Source organism: Mobula birostris, chromosome 10 (assembly GCF_030028105.1).
Source record: "Mobula birostris isolate sMobBir1 chromosome 10, sMobBir1.hap1, whole genome shotgun sequence".
In the NCBI taxonomy this organism is placed as follows: Eukaryota; Metazoa; Chordata; class Chondrichthyes; order Myliobatiformes; family Myliobatidae; genus Mobula; species Mobula birostris.
The window spans coordinates 83,710,319-83,732,454 of NC_092379.1; positions in this window are offsets into that span (position 1 = coordinate 83,710,319).

The window sequence follows — 22,136 nt, forward strand, 5'->3', positions numbered from 1 at the left end:
GAAGCAATAGGTGATGGTTGAAGGTCCATTCTCCAACTGGAGGTCTGTAACTGGTAGGCTGATCTGGGATCGGTGTTAGGACCTCTGTTATTCATTAATTACATAAATGGTTTGAATATAAATATACATGGCAGGATTAGCAAGTTTGATGATAACATTTAATAACAGAGTTTTGTTGATAGTGGAGCAGGTCACAGTGAATTGCGAAGAGATCTTGATCAATTAGGGAGATGGGGTGAGGAATGCCAATTAGATTTCAACTTCAATAAGTGTGAGGGGATACACTTTGGATAGTCAAACTAAGCTAGGACTAAATGGCAGGGAACTGAGGAGTGTTGTGGAACAAAGGAGTACAATTTTACAGATTGCTGAAAGCAGCCATCCAATAGACAGGATCGTGAAGAAAGCATTTAACACACTGGGCTTCATCAATCAAGGGAAACACAAACAAAATGCTGGTGGAACTCAACAAGTTTTTCCAGCATTTTGTGTGTGTTACTTGGATTTCCAGCAGCTGCAGATTTTCTCTTGTATGTGATCAGTCAGGGGATTGAGTTTAGGAGTAGGAACAATGTGTTGCAGTTATAAATGTTATTGGTAAGGCTGCACATGTAGTATCATGTACAGTTTTGGTTACTTTGTTATAGGAAGAATATTGTTAATCTGGAGAGAGTGCTGCCTGGTCTAGAGAGCCTGTGTTATTAGGAGAGGTTGTCCTCACTGGATCTTTATTCAATAGAGCACAGGAAAATGAGGACTGACCTCACAGAAGTTCGTTAAATCATTAGGTGTATGGATAAGATGGACAGTCATAGATTTTTCCCCATGTATGGTAGTCCAAAACCTGAGAGCATAGATACAAGATAAGAGGGGAGGGGCTGAAATGAGACCTGAGAGGTAAATTCTTTACATAGAGGTTAGTGAGTACTTGGAATGAATGAACTGACAGAGCAAGTGATCAAGGTGGGTAAAGCTGCAATGTGTAAGAGGTATTTGGACAAGTATGTGGGGGCTTATGGGCTGAATGCAGGAAAGTAGGATGAGCAGGGAGAATGCTGTGATTGTCATGGACTATTTGGGCTAGAGGCCCTTTTTCTATGCCTCTACCATTCCTAAAACATGTCACAGCACTTCATTCCTTCAACTTCTTTAGCCAAAGCAACATGCAGACAATATACTCAATCACAGCAATGTATAACTTCTCTTTATTATTCAGTGTCAGAAAGATACAAAAGCCACTGCCCTCCTTCCTAATAGAATAGCTACGGTCACCAGCTGTTGCCAGACAAAAGATGCTCCTGCCAAATGACAGTCAACAGCTTTGTGCCACTGATGTTCACCAAATACAGTACAGATATTATGAAGTGCAAAAGCTGACAGGAGTAATGGTGAGTCTGACATAGAGACAGACCTTTACTAATCTTGTTTATAATTCACATCTGTTTTTCTTCCTGGAAAATGTTAAGTCCAAAATAAGTGATAGAAAGTAGTGGTCTATTTCAATCATTCAGAGGTATAATTTAATCATGCTAGTACCAATCTGTTATTTAGTTACATCCACTGTAGTGAAATACCTTCTTTCCAAAGTTCCTTTTCAAAATGAAACTACAAGGGCCACACAACATACTTGAAAAATTCTATTACAAGACACAATGAAAAACATATTTTACTTTGCAATCTATCCTTTCCCTGAAGACTTATATCACAGCTGTCTTAACATTCATCCAGGATGCACAGATGAAACATAGTGGAAGAATGCAAAAAAAATTAGATAATTGTCAAAGCAGACTGTGTATCACTTGACATCAAAAAGGTTAAACACCTTCAGCATCCCCAGTTGTCAATAGAACATGTGAAAACCTTTGATTCTTCAAGATAATCTTGCTTGACTTCAGAGTTACAGAGAAGCACAGATAAATACCTGAAACAAGAACATGTGAGGAGGCATCCAGAAGATGCTGTGCCAATCATGCATTTGATTGCTTCAGTGTTCGTTGACTCACCACCTCTTAATCAGTTTTGATTGTTCCTTTTCAAGTATAGATTTTCATCAACACCTTTCCTGCTTGCAGTTTATTCAAAACCTTGAAGGAACTGAACAATCAGTAAAAGCTTATTTTCTCCACATTTACCAATGTTCAACTCAAATGGGTTCAACCCTAAATATAAACAGGAAATGATTGTCAACAGTTGGTTTATCCATTCCAGAGTTATCTGCAGATAACACATGGAATTGTCTGTTGGTATGATATTAACATGCTTGTCTTTGAATTGTCTGCTGGCTGAATATTAATGTGCTTGAATTTGCCCATCTTTACGACAGATAAAGAAATCTGTATATTAGAAAGCGAACTCCAACCTGCGTAAAGTCAGCAGGAAACCAATCAACAATTAACCAACCTAATTGTCCAGCAGAACACAATCCAATCAATTCTTTTGAATCATAAACATTGAAAAAATATGTTCCCTATCATGTGTTTCTTTTTTTTTCCAGATATTGAGAAAAACAGACATGGATTATAAATGAGGAAAATAAAGATTTCAGCATTTGATTTATGGATTTCCTAAAACTCAAGTATTAAAGGAAACAGTGTACAAGATAACAGTTGAAGAACTGGAGCAATCTCAAAAAAAAACTTAACAATAAATAGTCACAATCACCTTTGTGCACAGTAGAAATACTGCCATTTGAAGATTTTTTTGTGCATGGCCTCCTATGCGCATCATTTGCTGTGCCTTTCAAGTGCAGTGCAAATTCTGTTTGTACCAGAAGTCTGGGTAGATTCCTTAAACACAAAATACTCTGCAGACGTTGGGGTCAAGGCAACACTCACAAACACGCTGGAGGAACTCAGCAGGTCGGTCAGCATCCGTGGAAATGATCGATCAACGTTTTGGGCTAGAATCCTTCGTCAGGACTGAAGAGGGAAAGGGCAGAGGCCCCATAAGGAAGGTGGGGGGAGGGTGGGAAGGAGAAGGCTGGTAGATTCCAGGTGAAAAACCTGGAACCTACCGGTGCTCCCGGTGCAGCCTCCTCTGGATCGGTGAAACCGGACGCAGATTGGGGGACCGCTTTGTCGAGCACCTCCGCTCCATCCGCCACAACAGACAGGATCTCCCGGTTGCCACCCACTTCAACTCTGCTTCCCATTCCCATTCGGATATGTCCATACATGGCCTCCTCTACTGCCATGATGAGGCTAAACTCAGGTTGGAGGAGCAACACCTCATACACTGTCTCGTAGTCTCCAGCCCCTTGGTATGAACATAGAATTCTCCAACTTCCGGTAATTCCCTCCCCCACCCTTCCCCTATCCCTATTTCACTCTGCCCCCTCCCCCAGCTGCCTATCACCTCCCTCATGGTTCCGACTCCTTCTACTACCCATTGTGCTTTCCCCTATTCCTTCTTCACCTTTCCTGCCTATCCCCTCCCTGCTCCCCCTCCCACACCCTTTATCTTTCCCCTTACTGGTTTTTCACCTGGAACCTACCGGCGTTCTCCTTCCCACCATCCCCCAACCTTCTTTACAGGGCCTCTGCCCCTTCCCCCTTCAGTCCTGACGAAGGTTTACGGCCTGAAACGTTGACTGATGCTGCCCGACCTGCTGAGTTCCTCCAGTGTGATATGAGTGAGTGCATTCCTTGCTGCCTTTAGTCACAAGTTGAGGAGGAAAAGGTATGTTGTTATTGTTGCAGAATAAAGAAACAGAGGCTAGTAGGTTTCTTCAAACCAAAACACACAAAGAGGCACTTCTCTGGGTTGTTTTAGTTAAGGATGTGTCCAAATTAGCAGCAGCAACTAACTTCTGAACAGCAACAATGATTATAACCCTGGGGGCATTGTTTAGACACAATACATCCACAGTATGATGCAAACGCAGGAATAGTAATTTAGAATGGAAAACACATGTAAAATATGAATCATTGACTATTAAATATAATAGTAGCATTTGCATTAAGGGAGCCAGCTAAAAACAAAGCAGGAAGAAAGTGCTAGGAAACGAAACAGTTGAACCATCTTTTGAATGATAATGATAAGTAAAATCTTCAGGGGAGTAGTAATGTGAGAACATTTGTTTAGGTGCCAGATGCTGTACACCAAATTAACTTGCTTTCCATGTCATACTCCAATTTATTAATTAACACTGTTGAACATCAGCACATTGGTAAATATCACATCACTTAATCTTCAGCTGAACTTGAGAAAATTGGGCCAGAAAATACTCTTTTCTAAATGCCAATTACATAAGGAAAAAATTATTTTCCTTTAGCAAATGCTCCAGAGTTGATTTGCAAGGAACTCCTTGTCAGCAGCAGAGTTTTGTTCATCATGCACTGTTGTGCGACGATAAGGAGGCAGTGTGCATGTGGCAAAATCTGCAAGAACCATCACGGTTTGAAGATCCACCAAGCGAGGATGAAGTGTTTGGCGGGAGCAGGAGCAGCACAACGCGCAGGTGTCCAACCTGGTGAGACGAAGGAGGGGCCAGGCCCGGAGTCACCCCATAGTGCCCGGAACCTCCAAGTGCTGCAACCTAATCCCTCGAACATAAAGTCTAACAGGAGGCAGATCAAATGGCCTGCAGCTAACATGACTTCACTGTGGAAGCAGTTTGATGAAGATGTTAACCAGATTCTGGAGGCACGGCGAAGGGAGGGGTTGATAGGAAGCTGCAAGCCATGACTACAATTATTGTCAGTATCGCAGCTGAACGGTTTGGAAAAGAGGAGAAGGAAGGCTCCAAAACATCTTACTCGAAGAACCAAAGAGCACTGAGGATCCACAACATCAGGCAGGAGATGAAAGTGCTGAAGTCCCAATACAAGGAGGCAGGAGAAGAGGAGCGCATTGGCTTGGCCCAGCTGATGTGCATACTACGAAAGAAGATCAGGGTCCTCCGCCGGGCAGAGTGGCATCGGAGGCCGCGTCGTGGAAGGGCCCGAAAACGTGCTACCTTTATCGCCAACCCCTTCAAGTTCACCAAGGAGTCGCTGGGGGAGAAGCGCAGTGGGAAACTGGCCTGTTCGCAGGAAGACATAGACCAACATCTGAAGAAGATATATAATGATCCTGAAAGAGAGCAGGAGTTGGGAGAGTGCGACATCCTAATAGACCCACCTGAACCGGATGTGCAGTTCGACATGTCAGAGCTGCAACTAAAGGAAGTCAGAGAGGTCGTCCGCAAAGCAAGGGCAAGCTTGGCTCCAGGACCAAGCAACACCTCGTACAAAGTGTACAAGAATTGCCCCGAACTCCTGCTGCGTCTGTGGAAGATCCTGAGAATCTTCTGGAGAAGGGGGAAGATCCCAGAACAGTGGAGAGTGGCTGAAGTGGTATGGATCCCGAAGGAGGAAAATGCCACCCAGATAGATCAGTTTCACATCATCTCCCTGCTGTGTGTCGAGGTGAAGATCTTCTTCAGTGCCGTTTCCAACCAGTTGTGCACCTACCTAGCAAAGAACACCTATATTGATACATCAGTCCAGAAAGGTGGCATTTCAGGGATGCCGGGCTGTCTGGAGCACATCGATGTGGTGACACAGCTCATCAGGGAGGCCAGAGAGAACAAGGGCAACCTGTCAGTGTTGTGGCTCGACCTGGCAAATGCATATGGCTCCATTCCGCACAAGCTGGTGCAGCTCACACTGACCAAATATCACGTCCCCAGCAGAATCAGAGACCTTATCGCTGATTATTACAGCAACTTCAGGATGAGGGTCTCTTCAGGAGCAATTACATCAACCTGGCACAAGGTGGAGATCGGCATCATCACAGAGTGCACTATCTCAGTGACACTGTTCCCCCTAGCCATGAACATGCTCACTAAGTCTGCTGAACCAGAATGCAGAGGGCCCAGAATGAATTCCGCTCAACGGCAACCACCTATCAGGGCATTCATGGATGACCTCACAGTCACCACAGAATCAGTCCCAGGCTGCCGGAGGATTCTGCAAGGTCTTGAAAAGCTGGTGGAGTGGGCCCGGATGCGTTTCAAACCTGCCAAATCAAGATTGATGGCGCTGAGGAAAGGGAAGGTGGAGAACAAGTTCCGGTTCAGCATCGCAGGCACAGCCATCCCAACCATCACAGAAAAGCCAATAAGGAGCTTAGGCAAAGTTTTTGACAGCTCTTTAAGGGACACAACATCTATTCAGGCAACCTGCACCGAGTTGGATGGCTGGCTGAAATCTGTGGACAAGTCTGGCCTACCTGGGAAGTTTAAAGCCTGGGTGTATCAACATGGCATTCTGCCCAGAATCCTGTGGCCCCTCCTCATGTATGCAGTTCCGATCTCGACAGTCGAAACCTTAGAGAGGAGGGTTAGCAACCACCTCAGGAGATGGCTGGGGCTGCCAAAGAGCCTGAGCAGCATCGCACTCTATGGACACCACAACAAACTGCAACTGCCCTTCAAATCCTTGGAGGAAGAATTCAATGTAACAAGAGCCAGCGAAGTGCTACAGTATAGGGACTCAAGTGACCCGAAGGTGGCTAGAGCAGGGATCCAAGTAAGTACTGGCAGGAAGTGGAGGGCAGAGGAAGCTGTTCAGGAGGCAGAGGTGAGGCTGCGTCACAGGAGGCTGGTGGGAGTGGTCACACGAGACCGAGCTGGGCTAGGATCCTTTCCAACTCCCCAAATGGACACCAAAGGGAAGGAAAGGCGTCGTCTAGTTCAGGAGGAGGTGAGAGCAGTAGTGGAGGAGATGAGAGCCTGCAAGGAGGTGGGAATGAAGCAACAGGGAGCTTCGACAAGATGGGAGAATACGGTTGAGAGGAAAGTGACCTGGGCTGATCTTTGGAAAGCCGAACCACACCGTATCCAATTTCTCATCCAGGCAGTGTACGATGTGCTTCCAAGCCCATCAAACCTGCGCACATGAGGCAAGGCAAAGTCATCTGTGTGCCCACTGTGCTCCAAGCGAGGAACTCTGGAGCACATCCTCAGCGGCTGTGCAAGGGCACTTGGTGAGGGACGGTACAGGTGGAGGTATGATCAGGTCCTGAAGACCATCGCTGAAGCCGTCAGTGCAGGAGTTGAGTGGGCGAAGCGGTCCTGACTCTCCAAGCAGACCATTGCCTTTGTCAGAGCTGGGGAGCAGACAATACCTGCCAAAAGAACATCTGCAGGCATTCTGACCTCTGCAAGGGACTGGCAGCTGTTGGTGGACCTCGAAGGGCAGCTGAAGTTCCCCAACCATATCGCAGCCACCACCCTGCGACCAGACATTGTCCTAGTGTCTGAGTCTACTAAGCAAGTGGTGCTGCTGGAGCTGACAGTCCCATGGGAAGAAAACTTGGAGGAGGCCTTTGAAAGGAAGCTCTCCAAGTACGCAGGACTGGTCAGCAACTGTCAGCAGGCTGGATGGAGAGCGAGGTGTCTCCCAGTGGAGGTTGGTTGTAGGGGATTCGTAGCCCGTTCTTTAGTTAGGGCCTTCAGCATTTTGGGCATCGAGGGAGAGAGGAAGAGGAGAGCCATCCGCAGTACCACCGATGCGGCAGAGAGGGCCTCAAGATGGCTGTGGCTCAAAAGAGGGGAACCATGGAGTCATAAGTAGCTAGCCATCTGGACACAAGCTGGGGTCTGCTCAGCCCTGGCTGGGTCACCTGGAGGAGGTTGTATGATGTTGAAAGACCCGAAACACACGATGATTCCAGGAACATCACTGAAGATGTGTCCAGAAGCATCAATAGATGTATGTACACAGCTGCAGGTAAGTCAGAGCATGCCCACTCACAAAATGGATGAAACATAATGTGTCCAGATCCTGCTGGCTCTAAACACTGAAAAGTATTTCTAAGTATCCCCAAAAGTTCTTCAAACAATCAATTATCAAATAAAAATAGAAACATTTTGAAGATTAAATTATTTAGAAATAGGTTTCAAACTTACAAAAAAATTGAACCAAATTTCAGAGATTTGACAAGATAGAAAAGTCCATATACTTTCCACTGCTGATGGCAATCATTTCCTTCTGTTCAAATTACTGTGCTTGCTGTTCCATTGTAGATATACCTGTATAGATGCTGAAGAATAGAGCAATTTTGTCCTCTATCACTGGACTTCTTAACTTTAGATCACAGCCAGGAAAACATCAAATGAGCCTGGGAGGCAAGAACTTAGTCTTTCACATTTGTGGATTTTTTTTGATTTTCTGATACATATAGGAATTAAATAGGTGCTAACAGTTTGGCAGTTTGCTGCATTTGAAGTTTCTGCCCTGTTTCCTATAAAATCAAATTAATAACTAAAAAAACTCGTGGGGATATCTTTAAAGGGATGTGGAAAAGTACCACATAACACAAATCTCTTTACTTTTCTTTTAAATCATTTCTAAAATGTAAGTCAAATATAAGTAATAGTATGGGAGCTAGGGCTTTACTCTTTAGAGAGAAGGAGGATGAGAGGAGACATGATAGAGGTGTACAAGATATTAAGAGGAATAGATAGAGTGGATAGCCACCACGTCTTCCCCAGGGCACCACTGCTCAATACAAGAGGACATGGCTTTAAGGTAAGGGGTGGGAAGTTCGAGGGGGATATTAGAGGAAGGTTTTTTACTCAGAGAGTGGTTGGTGCGTGGAATGCACTGCCTGAGTCAGTGGTGGAGGCAGATACACTAGTGAAGTTAAGAGACAACTAAACAGGTATATGGAGGAATTTAAGGTGGGGGGGGTATATGGGAGGCAGGGTTTGATGGTCGGCATAACATCGTGGGCCGAAGGGCCTGTACTGTGCTGTACTATTCTATGTTCTATGTTCTATTCTTTTAAAAAAACAGAAAATGGTTTGTATAATATGAAAAATCCATGCTTTGCATGAGTTATTTTCAATGTAAATTTAAATGTGATGGAAAATTGAGGACCTATTCAAGTTGAATGACATACCTTACATTGTGAACAATCTGATGTGCTAATACAAACAGCCTTATCATGTGTAGTCAGGTTCAGGCAAGCACTTCATGCCTGGATATTGCTTTTTTTTTACAGACTACTCATGCATCATGTCCTCACGATGCATTATTTAAAAGAATCCTGCCATAATTCAATGGCTTGTTAAAACATTAATTATTGACCAGTTTGTGTACTGCTTGAACTTTTGCATTCAAATTGGAAATGAAGAACCTGCTTAAGTGTACTTGTTTTCTCTTAACACACATCAAAGTTGCTGGTGAACGCAGCAGGCCAGGCAGCATCTGTAGGAAGAGGTGCAGTCGACGTTTCAGGCCGAGACCCTTCGTCAGGACTAACTGAAGGAAGAGTGAGTAAGGGATTTGAAAGTTGGAGGGGGAAGGGGAGATCCAAAATGATAGGAGAAGACAGGAGGGGGAGGGATGGAGCCAAGAGCTGGACAGGTGATTGGCAAAAGGGGATACGAGAGGATCATGGGACAGGAGGTCCGGGAAGAAAGACAAGGGGGGTGGGCACCCAGAGGATGAGCAAGAGGTATATTCAGAGGGACAGAGGGAGAAAAAGGAGAGTGAGAGAAAGAATGTGTGCATAAAAATAAGTAACAGATGGGGTACGAGGGGGAGGTGGGGCCTAGTGGAAGTTAGAGAAGTCGATGTTCATGCCATCAGGTTGGAGGCTACCCAGACGGAATATAAGGTGTTGTTCCTCCAACCTGAGTGTGGCTTCATCTTTACAGTAGAGGAGGCTGTGGATAGACATATCAGAATGGGAATGGGATGTGGAATTAAAATGTGTGGCCACTGGGAGATCCTGCTTTCTCTGGCGGACAGAGCGTAGATGTTCAGCAAAGTGGTCTCCCAGTCTGCGTCGGGTCTTGCCAATATATAAAAGGCCACATCGGGAGCACCGGACGCAGTATATCACCCCAGTCGACTCACAGGTGAAGTGTTGCCTCACCTGGAAGGACTGTTTGGGGCCCTGAATGGTGATAAGGGAGGAAATGTAAGGGCATGTGTAGCACTTGTTCCACTTACACGGATAAGTGCCAGGAGGGAGATCAGTGGGGAGGGATGGGGGGGACGAATGGACAAGGGAGTTGTGTAGGGAGCGATCCCTGCGGAATGCAGAGAGTGGGCGAGGGAAAGATGTGCTTAGTGGTGGGATCCCGTTGGAGGTGGCGGAAGTTACGGAGAATAATATGTTGGACCCGGAGGCTGGTGGGGTGGTAGGTGAGGACCAGGGGAGCCCTATTCTTAGTGGGGTGGTGGGAGGATGGAGTGAGAGCAGATGTACGTGAAATGGGGGAGATGCGTTTAAGAGCAGAGTTGATAGTGGAGGAAGGGAAGCCCCTTTCTTTAAAAAATGAAGACATCTACACATGCCCTTACACTTCCTCCCTTACCACCATTCAGGGTTCCAAACAGTCCTTCCAGGTGAGGCAACACTTCACCTGTGAGTCGACTGGGGTGATATACTGCGTCCGGTGCTCTCGATGTGGCCTTTTATATATTGGCGAGACCCGACGCAGACTGGGAGACCGCTTTGCTGAACATCTATGCTCTGTCCGCCAGAGAAAGCAGGATCTCCCAGTGGCCACACATTTTAATTTCACATCCCATTCCCATTCTGACATGTCTATCCACAGCCTCCTCTACTGTAAAGATGGAGCCACACTCAGGTTGGAGGAACAACACCTTATATTCCGTCTGGGTAGCCTCCAACCTGATGGCATGAACATCGACTTCTCTAACTTCCGCTAGGCCCCACCTCCCCCTCGTACCCCATCTGTTACTTATTTTTATGCACACATTCTTTCTCTCACTCTCCTTTTTCTCCCTCTGTCCCTCTGAATATACCTCTTGCCCATCCTCTGGGTGCCCCCCCCACCCCTTGTCTTTCTTCCTGGACCTCCTGTCCCATGATCCTCTCGTATCCCCTTTTGCCAATCACCTGTCCAGCTCTTGGCTCCATCCCTCCCCCTCCTGTCTTCTCCTATCATTTTGGATCTCCCCCTCCCCCTCCAACTTTCAAATCCCTTACTCACTCTTCCTTCAGTTAGTCCTGACGAAGGGTCTCGGCCTGAAACGTCGACTGCACCTCTTCCTACAGATGCTGCCTGGCCTGCTGCGTTCACCAGCAACTTTGATGAGTGTTGCTTGAATTTCCAGCATCTGCAGAATTCCTGTTGTTTTCTCTTACCTGAAATCCAATCTTTCCTGAGTTCTATAATGCAATATCAAATTAATCTACACCCCTGCCAAGTATACAAATTATCCATTACAGTGGTCACTGAATTCCTCTTTTGTACGTAAGCTGTACAGCAAGAACTGCTTTTTGATACTAAATAGTCAAGCAAATTTAAAGATAGTTGTTCAGGAAATTTATTTTTGGTCACTGGTGCTCATACGTATTTCTTATGTTTGCTTATGACACAGAAGGAGGCCAAGTTTATGCTGGCTCTTAGAACAATCCGAGCAGTCAATTATCCCTCAATTAACTCTCACATACTGTGTGAGTTTTTCAGTCAAACTGAAAAAGAATGCTGGAGATGATACACTTGCATATGTTTTACAAGAGTCATCAACATCTAAATTTGCGCATTAGGGCTATCAAGGATCACTTAACAGTCTACAATGTGTTTCTTCAATAAGATGCAGAAACTACATCTAAGAAAGACTGCCAATGATGGATGGTGTTTTAGACCAAAAGCCATCAGAGCAGAATTAATCCATTCAGTCCATTGAGTCAGCTCTGCTATCAGATCATGACTGATTTACTTTCCCTCTTAACCCCACTCTCCTGACTCCTCAAAACCTTTGACGCCCTAATTAATTAAGTACCTGTCAAATTCTGCTTTAAATATACACAATGACTTGGCCTCCACAGCCATCTGAGGCAATGAATCAAAATTCAAAGTAGTTTTATTATGAAATAATGTATGTACTGTATATATCACCATATACTACCTTAAGATTTATTTTCTTGCAGATATTAACAGTAGAACAACAAAATACAATAGTATCAATGAAAAACTATGCACAAACAAATCTGACAAGCAGCCAATGTGCAAAAAAACATAAACTGTGTAAATAAAATAAATAAATAGGTAAAATGAATAACACTGAGAACATGAGTTGTACAGTCCTTGAAAGTGAGTCTATAGGTTGTTGAATCAGTTCAGAGTTGAGATGAGTAAAGTTATTCACACTAGTTCAGGAGCCTGGTAGTTGTAGGGTATTAATTGTTACTGAACTTAGCGGTGTGGGATGTAAGGCGTCTGTCCCTCCTTCCGATTGGCAGCAGTGAGAAGAGAACATGGCCTGGATGATGGGGGTCCTTGATGACGGATACTGCTTTCATGTGGCAGTGCTCCTTGTACATGTGCTCAGTGGTGGAGAGGCCTTTGCCTGTGATACACTGGGCTGGACCATCACTTTTTTAGTCTTTTACATTCTTGGAAATTGGTGTTTACATACTGATGCACCAATAATAACTCCAGAAGACTGGAAGTGAGTAAATACTGAAAGGCTTTTATTCGCAGTAAAATGTGACCTCCAGCATGCTGAGTGTCTGCCCTTGGACTGAGATAAGGAGCCAAGGCCCAATGGCCTTTATTCAGGGCTCTGTGGGAGGAACCACAGGGGCAGTCAGCAGAGGGGCGTGTCCAGACAGGTAACCCAGTTACAACATATATATATGGTTTACCACACATACCAGGCTGTGATGCAACCAGTCAAGATGCTCTCTACTGTGCATCTATGGTAGATTGTCAACATTTTAGATGACATGCTGGAACTGCACAAACTTCTAATGGAGGCACTGTGGTACATCCCTTCTTTGTGATGGCACTTGTGTGCAAGACACATCCTCTGATATGATAACAATATGACATTACATGAATTCCATAGATTCATTTCTCTCCAGCTAAAGAAAGACCTCTTTACCTCAGTTCTAAAGTGATGCCCTTCTATTCTGAGGCTTGTTCACTTCATCTTTAATAAATCTAATCCCTACATATGATGTTGTTAATTTATTTGTTAGACCTATCAGTAAATAAGTAACCTAAAGATCAAAAGAATGAAAATGGGTTTGAAACTCATTCTCGTTTAATAAAAACCATAGAAAAACTACAGCACAGAAAAAGGCCTTTTGGCCCTTCTTGGCTGTGTCAAACCATTTTCTGCCGAGTCCCATTGACCTGCACACGGACCATATCCCTCCATACACCTCCCATCCATGTATCTGTCCAATTTATTCTTAAATGTTAAAAAAGAACCCGCATTTACCACCTCGTCTGGCAGCTCATTCCATACTCCCACCACTCTCTGTGTGAAGAAGCCCCCCCAAGGTTCCCTTTAAACTTTTCCCCCCCTCACCCTTAACCCATGTCCTCTGGTATTTTTCTCCCCTTGCCTCAGTGGAAAAAGCCTGCTTGCATTCACTCTATCTATACCCATCATAATTTTATATACCTCTATCAAATCTCCCCTCATTCTTCGACGCTCCAGGGAATAAAGTCCTAACCTATTCAACCTTTCTCTGTAACTGAGTTTCTCAAGTCCCGGCAACATCCTTGTAAACCTTCTCTGCACTCTTTCAATCTTATTTATATCCTTCCTGTAATTTGGTGACCAAAACTGAACACAATACTCCAGATTCGGCCTCACCAATGCCTTATACAACCTCATCATAACATTCCAGCTCTTATATTCAATACTTCGATTAATAAAGGCCAATGTACCAAAAGCTCTCTTTACAACCCTATCTACCTGTGACGCCACTTTTAGGGAATTTTGTATCTGTATTCCCAGATCCCTCTGTTCTACTGCACTGCTCAGTGCCTTACCATTTACCCTGTATGTTCTACCTTGGTTTGCCCTTCCAAAGTGCAATACCTCACACTTGTCTGTATTAAACCCCATCTGCCATTTTTCAGCCCATTTTTCCAGCAGTTCCAAATCCCTCTGCAAGCTTTGAAAACCTTCCTCACTGTCCACTACACCTCCAATCTTTGTATCATCAGCAAATTTGCTGATCCAATTTACCACATTATTTTCAGATCATTAATATAGATGACAAATAACAATGGACCCAGCACTGATCCCTGTGGCACACCACTAGCCTCCACTCTGAGAAGCAATCCTTTACTACCACTCTTTGGCTTCTTCCATTGAGCCAATTTCTAATCCAATTTACCACCTCTCCATGTATACCTAGTGACTGAATTTTCCTAACTAACCTCCCATGCGGGACCTTGTCAAAGGCCTTACTGAAGTCCATGTGGACAACATCCACTGCCTTCCCTTCATCCACTTTCCTGGTAACTTCCTCGAAAAATTCCAATAGGTTGGTCAAACATGACCTACCACGCACAAAGCCATGTTGACTCTCCCTAATAGTCCCAGTCTATCCAAATGCTTGTAGATTCTGTCTCTTAGTACTCCCTCCAATAACTTTCCGACTACCGACGTTAAACTTACTGGCCTATAATTTCCCGGACTACTTTTCGATCCTTTTTTAAACAACGGAACAACATGAACCACTCTCCAATCCTCCGGCACCTCACCTGTAGACAGCGACATTTTAAATATTTCTGCCAGGGCCCCTGCAATTTCAACACTAGTCTCCTTCAAGGTCCGAGGGAACACCCTGTCAGGTCCCAGGATTTATCCACTTTAATTTTCCTCAAGACAGCAAGGACCTCCTCCTTTTCAATCTGTACAGTTTCCATGATCTCACTACTTGTTTCCCTTAATTCCATAGAGTTCATGTCAGTTTCCTTAGTAAATACAGACGAAAAAACCTATTTAGGATCTCCTCCATTTCCTTTGGTTCCGCACATAGCCGACCACTCTGATCTTCAAGAGGACCAATTTTATCCCTTACAAACCTTTTGCTCTTAATATACCTGTAAAAGCTCTTTGGAATATTCTTCACTTTGACTACCAAGGCAACCTCATGTCTTCTTTTAGCCCTCCTGATTTCTTTCTTAAGTATTTTCTTGCACTTCTTATACTCCTCAAGCACCTTATTTACTCCCTGTTTCCTATACATGTCATACAATTCCCTCTTCTTCTTTATCAGAGTTGCAATATCCCTTGAGAACCAAGGTTCCTTATTCCTATTCACTTTGCCTTTAATCCTGACAGAAACATACAAACTCTGCACTCTCAAAATTTTTCCTTTGAAGGCTTCCCACCTACCGATCACATCTTTGCCAGAGAACAACCTGTCCCAATCCACGCTTTTTAGATCCTTTCTCATTTCTTCAAATTTGGCCTTCTTCCAGTTCAGAACCTCAACCCTAGGACCAGATCTATCCTTGTCCATGATCAAGTTGAAACTAATGGTGTTATGATCACTGGAACCAAAGTGCTCCCCCACACAGACTTCCGTCACTTGTCCTAACTCGTTTCCTAACAGCAGATCCAATATTGCATCCCCTCTAGTTGGTCGATCTATATATTGATATAGAAAACTTTCCTGAACACATTTTACAAACTCTAACCAATCTAGACCCCTAACAGTATGGCAGTCCCAATCAATATGTGGAAAATTAAAATCCCCTACCACCACAACTTTATGTTTCCTGCGGTTGCCTGCTATCTCTCTGCAGATTTGCTCCTCCAATTCTCGCTGACTATTGGGTGGTCTGTAATACAATCCCACTAATGTGGTCATACCCTTCCTGTTTCTCAGCTCCACCCATAAGGACTCAGTAGACAAGCCCTCTAATCTGTCCTGCCTGAGCACTGCTGTAATATTTTCCCCAACAAGCAATGCTACTCCCCCACCTTTCATTCCTCTGCCTCGATCACATCTGAAACATCGGAACCCTGGAATATTAAGTTGCCAGTCCTGCCCCTCCTGTAGCCAAGTTCCACTAATTGCTATAACATCATAATTCCATGAGTCATTCCACGCCCTCAACTCATCTGTCTTCCCCGTAATACTCCTAGCATTGAAATATATACACCTCAGAAGATTTTTACCACCACTCACAACCTTTCTATTAGCGGATTTGCTTGAACTTTTAACATCATTTATTTTCACACAGCCCCACTGTCATCTCTGGCACTCTGGTTCCCATCCCCCTGCAAATCTAGTTTAAAGCCTCCTCAATAGCGCTAACAAACCTCCCTGAAAGAATATTTGTCCCCTTGTAGTTCAAGTGTAACCCGTCTCTCTTGTACAGGTTCCAGCTGTACCCAGAAGAGGTCCCAATGATCCTGAAATCTGAAACCCTGCCCCCTACACCAGTTCCTCAGCCACTTCAGAGCATCCTATTCTTACCCTCACTGGCACGTAGCACGGGTAGCGATCCTGAGATTACCACCCTCGAGGTCCTGCTTTTCAACTTCCTACCAAGCTCTCTATACTCGCTCTCCAGGACCTCCTCACTCTTCCTTGCTATGTCATTGGTACCGATGTGCACCACGACATCTGGCTGATCACCCTCCCATTTCAGAATGTCAGGCAAGCGATCGGAGACATCCTTGACCCTGGCACCCGGGAGGCAACAAACCATCCTGGATTCTCTATCACGATCACAGAACCTCCTATCTGCACCTCTCACTACTGAGTCCCCTATCACTACCACTTTCCTCTTTTTCCACCCTCCCTTCTGCACTGCAGAACCAGACTCAGTGCCAGAGGTCCAGCTACTGCAGCTTGTCCCAGGTAAGTCATCCCCCCCAGCAGTATCCGATGCGGTATACTTGTTGTTGAGGAAAATGGCCACGGGGAACCCTGCTCTGCCTGCCCTTTCCTCTTCCCTCGCCTGACAGTGACCTAGTTTCCTGTGCTCTGTTCTGCTCCTTTGCGTAAATACCTCCCTGTAACTACTATCTACAATCTCCTCATTCTCCCGAATGATCCGGAGGTCATCCAGCTCCTGCTCCAGTTCCCTAACACAGTTTGTTGGGAGCTGCAGCTGGATGCACTTCTTTCAGGTGTCGTTCTCAGGGGCACTTTTCCAAAATTTGGTTCCTTTGAACTCAGAGGGCTATAGCATTAGAGAAAAATATTGCACAGGATAAAAGCCATTTGGCCATTTAAGTTAAGATTAATCAAATGCCTTAACTCTTAAGGGTAAGTGATCTATTTGATTTCTTTCTTACGAGTCCTGTTATCATTGGTAATATGTTCTCATGCACTCAAAGTTCCCTTGATTCCTCCACCCTCACATCTCATTTAGTGTATGTGTTCTTGCCTTGCCTAAGTTAGCAAAGTAAATGATATGAAGGATGGATAGTTTGAAGTGTGTATATTTTAATGCTTGGATTATATTGGATAAAGATGATGAAATCAGTGCATGGATCAGTACATGGAACCTTGATGTTGTGCCACTACAGAGACTTAGCTGAGAGAGGGACAGGAAAGGATGCTTAACGTCCCAAGGTTTCAATCTTTTAAAAAAGATAGAGAGGGAGGTAAAGGAGGTGGGGAAGTTGCACTACTAATCCGTGACAATATCATAGTTGCAGTCTGAGGGGACATAATGGTGGGCTCATCTAATGAGTCAATATGGATAGAGTTCAAAAATAGGAGGGGAGTAATCAGTCTGAAGGGATTGTACTAGAAAGCTCGCCATACCCATCGAGTCATTGAGAAACAGATATGAAGGCAGATTAAGGAAAGGTATCAAAGCAATAGGGAAGTTGTCATGGGGGATATCAACTTCCTTCATATAAACTGAGACTTTCAGAGTGCAAAAGGGCAGAATTTGCCAGGTGACTGATCTTTTAGTGAGTGAGCAGTTAGGACACAGTGACCACAACTCCTTAGGTTTAAAAATATCTATATGTAAGAATAAGTATGGACCTTGCAGGAGTGTATTAACTTGGATAGAGTAAATTACAAGAGCCTTATGCAGGATCTAGGGAGAGAAATTTGGGAACAGCTGTTTTTGGGCAAGTCCACAACTGATATGTGGAGGGTGTTTGAAGACCAACTGTGCAGAGTATAGGAGAGGAGCGTATGTTCAAATCAGAAGGCCACTTTCATTCCCACTCACTGCTTCCTGCCTGTCAGCCATTCCACTATCCATCCCAGTCTCTATCCTGTAATGCCATAGGATTTTATCTTACTAAGCAGCCTCATGCGTGGCACCTTAACAAATGCCTTCTGAAAATCTAAGTAAATGATATCACTTCCTCTCCTTTGTCCACTCTGCTTGTTACTTCCTCGAAGAACACTAACAGATTTGTCATGTAAGATTTCCTTTTACAGAAACCATGCTGACATTGACTTATTTTATCATCAGTCTCCAAGGCTAACTGGCCTATAACTTCTTTTCTTTTGCCATCATCCCTTCTTAAAGAGTGGAATACATTTGCTATCTTCCAGTCCTCCTAGACCATGCCAGAATCAAGTGATTCATGAAAGATCAAGAGCAATGCATCCATTATTTCTTGAGCAACTTGTCACAGGACTCTGGGATGTAGTCCTATTTGGTCGAGGTGACTTATCCACCTTAAGATCTTTGAATTTGCCTAGAACTTTTTCCTTTGTAATAGCAATGTTACACACTTCCCTGACACTCACGGACCTCTGGCACGCTGCTAGTGTCTTCCACAGTGAAGGCTGATGCAAAGTACCCATTAAGATCATCTGCTATTTTTTTGACCCCCATTACTATCTCACCAGCATAATTTTCCAGTGCTCTAATATCAACCCTCACATCACAGGTACTCTTTATATAACTGAAAAAAAAATTCAGTATCCTGCTTTATATTATTGGCTAGTTTGCTATTCCCAGAAACTTCAGCCATCTCTGCTCTGCCATCAGCCCCATCAATATCACCCTCAAATCCACATGGGCAAGGTCTTCTCTCAGGTCTCTTTAACTCCCTTTACTCCATTGCAATACTGATACATGTGACTTATGGTTCTTCCTCTCAAATTTTTAGTATGAATGCAATCATATTATGATCACTGCCTCATTAGAGTTCATTTACATTAAGCTCCCTTCATTTAAATTAAGATTTCAGTTATTATACAATGTAATTGTCAATGGAGATTCAAAAATAAAGGATTTGTTAGAAAGTGTCGTGGATGCAGAAACCAAGAGGAGAATCAGCTTGAAGGGGTGCAATAGAAAGTTTAAAAAGAAAATACTGCTGTGGTTCCTTAAGGTTGTTCTAGCTGGAGTGGTGGTGGGGATAGGTTTGCACTACCTATTAAATTCTCCCAATGACATGCACCTCAAATAGCCTTTGATAACAAAATCCATCTCCTAGACTTCACATGAGTCTTAGCTACAAAGATCTACGGAACTGTTTGTACTGACAGGAGAAGTGGCAAAGGTGAGTTACTGGTGCATTAATAGGAGTCACTTTGGGCAGATGGGGCTCGTTAGCCATGTTTGTCAGCTGATCTAGGAGACAGAAAACTCTGATCTCAAAACTTTGCTTCCCTGCGGCTGTATCCATTCATAGGTAATACTTCAGGGGTAAACCCCGAGGGAAAAATCTGAAGCTGGCGTCCCTCAGGCAGTCCTATGTTGAGTTCAACGCTGACTGGCAACTCCTGTGATGCTGCTGATACCAAACTGTATAGATCTCTTCCATTCTTTTGGGCTCATCAGTTGTATGCTACATGGGAAACAGTTCGCTCTCCATTTTGTACTGTCTAGGCTTGCAGAGCTAAACGGCTTGGACATAACATACACGGTCAACCCTAACCAATGGATGCCTCACTCACTCACTCCAGTGAATTAAATGGACTTACTCATGATGCAGACACTTACACTAAAAGAAGAAAAAGGAGGGAAGAGATGGAGAAACAGCATGCAAATGAAAAAGAGGAAGGTGTGAAAGAAAGAAGGAATGTGAGAAAGAAAAAGAAAAGGAAAAAAAAGGAAGAAAAGAAAGAAAAAGAAAGATGCCCAGAGCTGTCAGAACCACTTCCTGCAGTCTCAGAGTCAGCTGTTATAACCACTGCGAAGGAGGCCTCAGAACCCGAGATTGTTTTCACAGCTGCAAGTCTCAGCTGTCAAGCAAATGTCCCCCCTTGTCAGAAAAGATGTTATCCCAGAAGAGTAAGTGGGTCTCCACCGTGAATAGATCATTTGGCCAAATTGAGACAACTTAAAATTTACTATGCTGTGGATGTCCGTATTTAGTAGTTGTATTATATAATATTGTGTATATAATTGAGATGCACCCCCTATTGAGTTGGAGTTTATAGCTAAGCAGGGAGGAGTGTTGTGTATAATATATTTCAGTAATATTTAAGTAATCTTGTGTATATATATAGCTTCATTAAACATTCCTGGACTCCCTTGTCTTCCTTTGAACTAGTTTAATATTTGGAAGTTACAAAACATAACAGGCTACTCTCCCTTTCCACACCCATTGCTCATGCAGGGCTTTGACCTGAAGAGCTGACAACATTTTCCCCGCAGATGCAGCTTGAGCCATTGAGTTCCTCCAGCAGGTTTCTTGTTGCTCTAGATTTCAGCACCTGAAGTCTCCTGTGTCTTCGCTTTCTACCTCTCTTCCACAGTACAAAACTATCTGGGGTATTTGCTGCAAACCAGATTTCTAAGCAAGCACAAAATCATTATTACCCAGAAAATTATGCAAGTCACATAAATGGTTTATTATGCCATTAACAGTGTAGTCTAGTATATACCATTGATCCAAAGCCCTGTAACAACTAAATGGATGCACTTGTCATTGTGTGATGGATGTTTTTAACTTTTCTCATTGCTTATGAAATGGCCAATAACAAAACTCAAGCAGCGTTTGTTATGTACCCCGTAATGGGTTAAAGAACCAGCAGAAATGGAAAACAGCTGGAGTCTGGTATTACTATTTACTAAAGCTCATTTATTAGTAATTACATAATACAGTCATATATAACCAGATAAATCAAACAGGTTAGCAGTGTTACGTGTATATATGTGTGTAAATATAACTCCCAAACTATTGAGCTGGCGTGGCGGGGGGGGGAGGGGGGGACAAGGCTTAGAGTCTTGAGATGGTAAAGTATGAAAGTTCAGTTCATCCTCGGAATAGGTGATGAGAGAGAGATAGTTGTAATCCAGGGTAAATGTCCAAAGAATGTAATTATGTTGATATTCCACAGATTCCACGACAGCAATACAAGATAACAATAGTAGTAGGTTTTATTTCCGAAGTTGCTCCACTCCACACAGGAAATATCACTGGCAGTGATCTTCAATGAATATCCTTTCAACACAAGTGATACCACACCCAAATTCAGCTATGGGTAATCCCAAAGTGGTGGCCACAGGATACTCAAACAGAACCCATGTATAGATTATCACCAACAGTAGTCTATCACTGAGGTACCGTCTTCAAGTGGTAAAACTACCAACCCAGGCAAGGATTATCACACACAGGTAGTTTCCACACAAGGTTACCCCAAACACAACTGTGATAGCCACTTATCCATATCCATGACATACGAAATAACTCCAACATTGATTTGCCACAGGGATGCCTTTCTTCGGTGAACTACCACACCAAAACAAGGGTAACACAAGTGGTATTCACAAAGGTTTTCTCCTCACCAGAGAACCCACTCTCGGGGGATTAACTTCGTGACAGTCACACCTTTGTATTTGAATGCAACTCAAACTCACCCTTACGGGCTACTTAGAAGTATGTCCAAACAGTGACGTCTTTGTCACTAGATTTCTTCTGATTCAAACTTATCTCTCCTCTCTTCTCTTCTTGCAAACTTGTTCTACTTGCATAAAACTTGTGAGAGTCATTTATCAATACTCAGGATCGATCTCAACTCATCCCTTTTGGGCTACTGAAAGTTTAAACCAGGATCTCACTCACTGGTGTCTTTCATTGACCGAATCCATCTTGACTCTAACTGTGTGTGTCTGCATGTCCTTGTATATTCAAAACAAGCTGCAGAGAAACCATAACATTGATTGTCCATCAAATAACTCCACCTCTCTCTCTCTCTCTTTCTCTCTTTCCATGGCAACCCAGAAGCTGACAGCAGTAATCAGTGTCCTTGTAAAAGTGTAAACACCAACTGAAGGGCAGACTCTGCCCCTCTCTCTCTTAGCAGAAAAATCCAAAAGTTAGCCTCAGTTCTCTCTTGTGTCCTAAAGTGACAATCCACAGCAAAAAGGAACCCTAGGGGTACATAACACTTTGTAAAAGAATAAATCTGAATCATGTTTCCACCTCATCGCATTTATGTTCAATGGCACTGCACCTTGTGGAATTAAA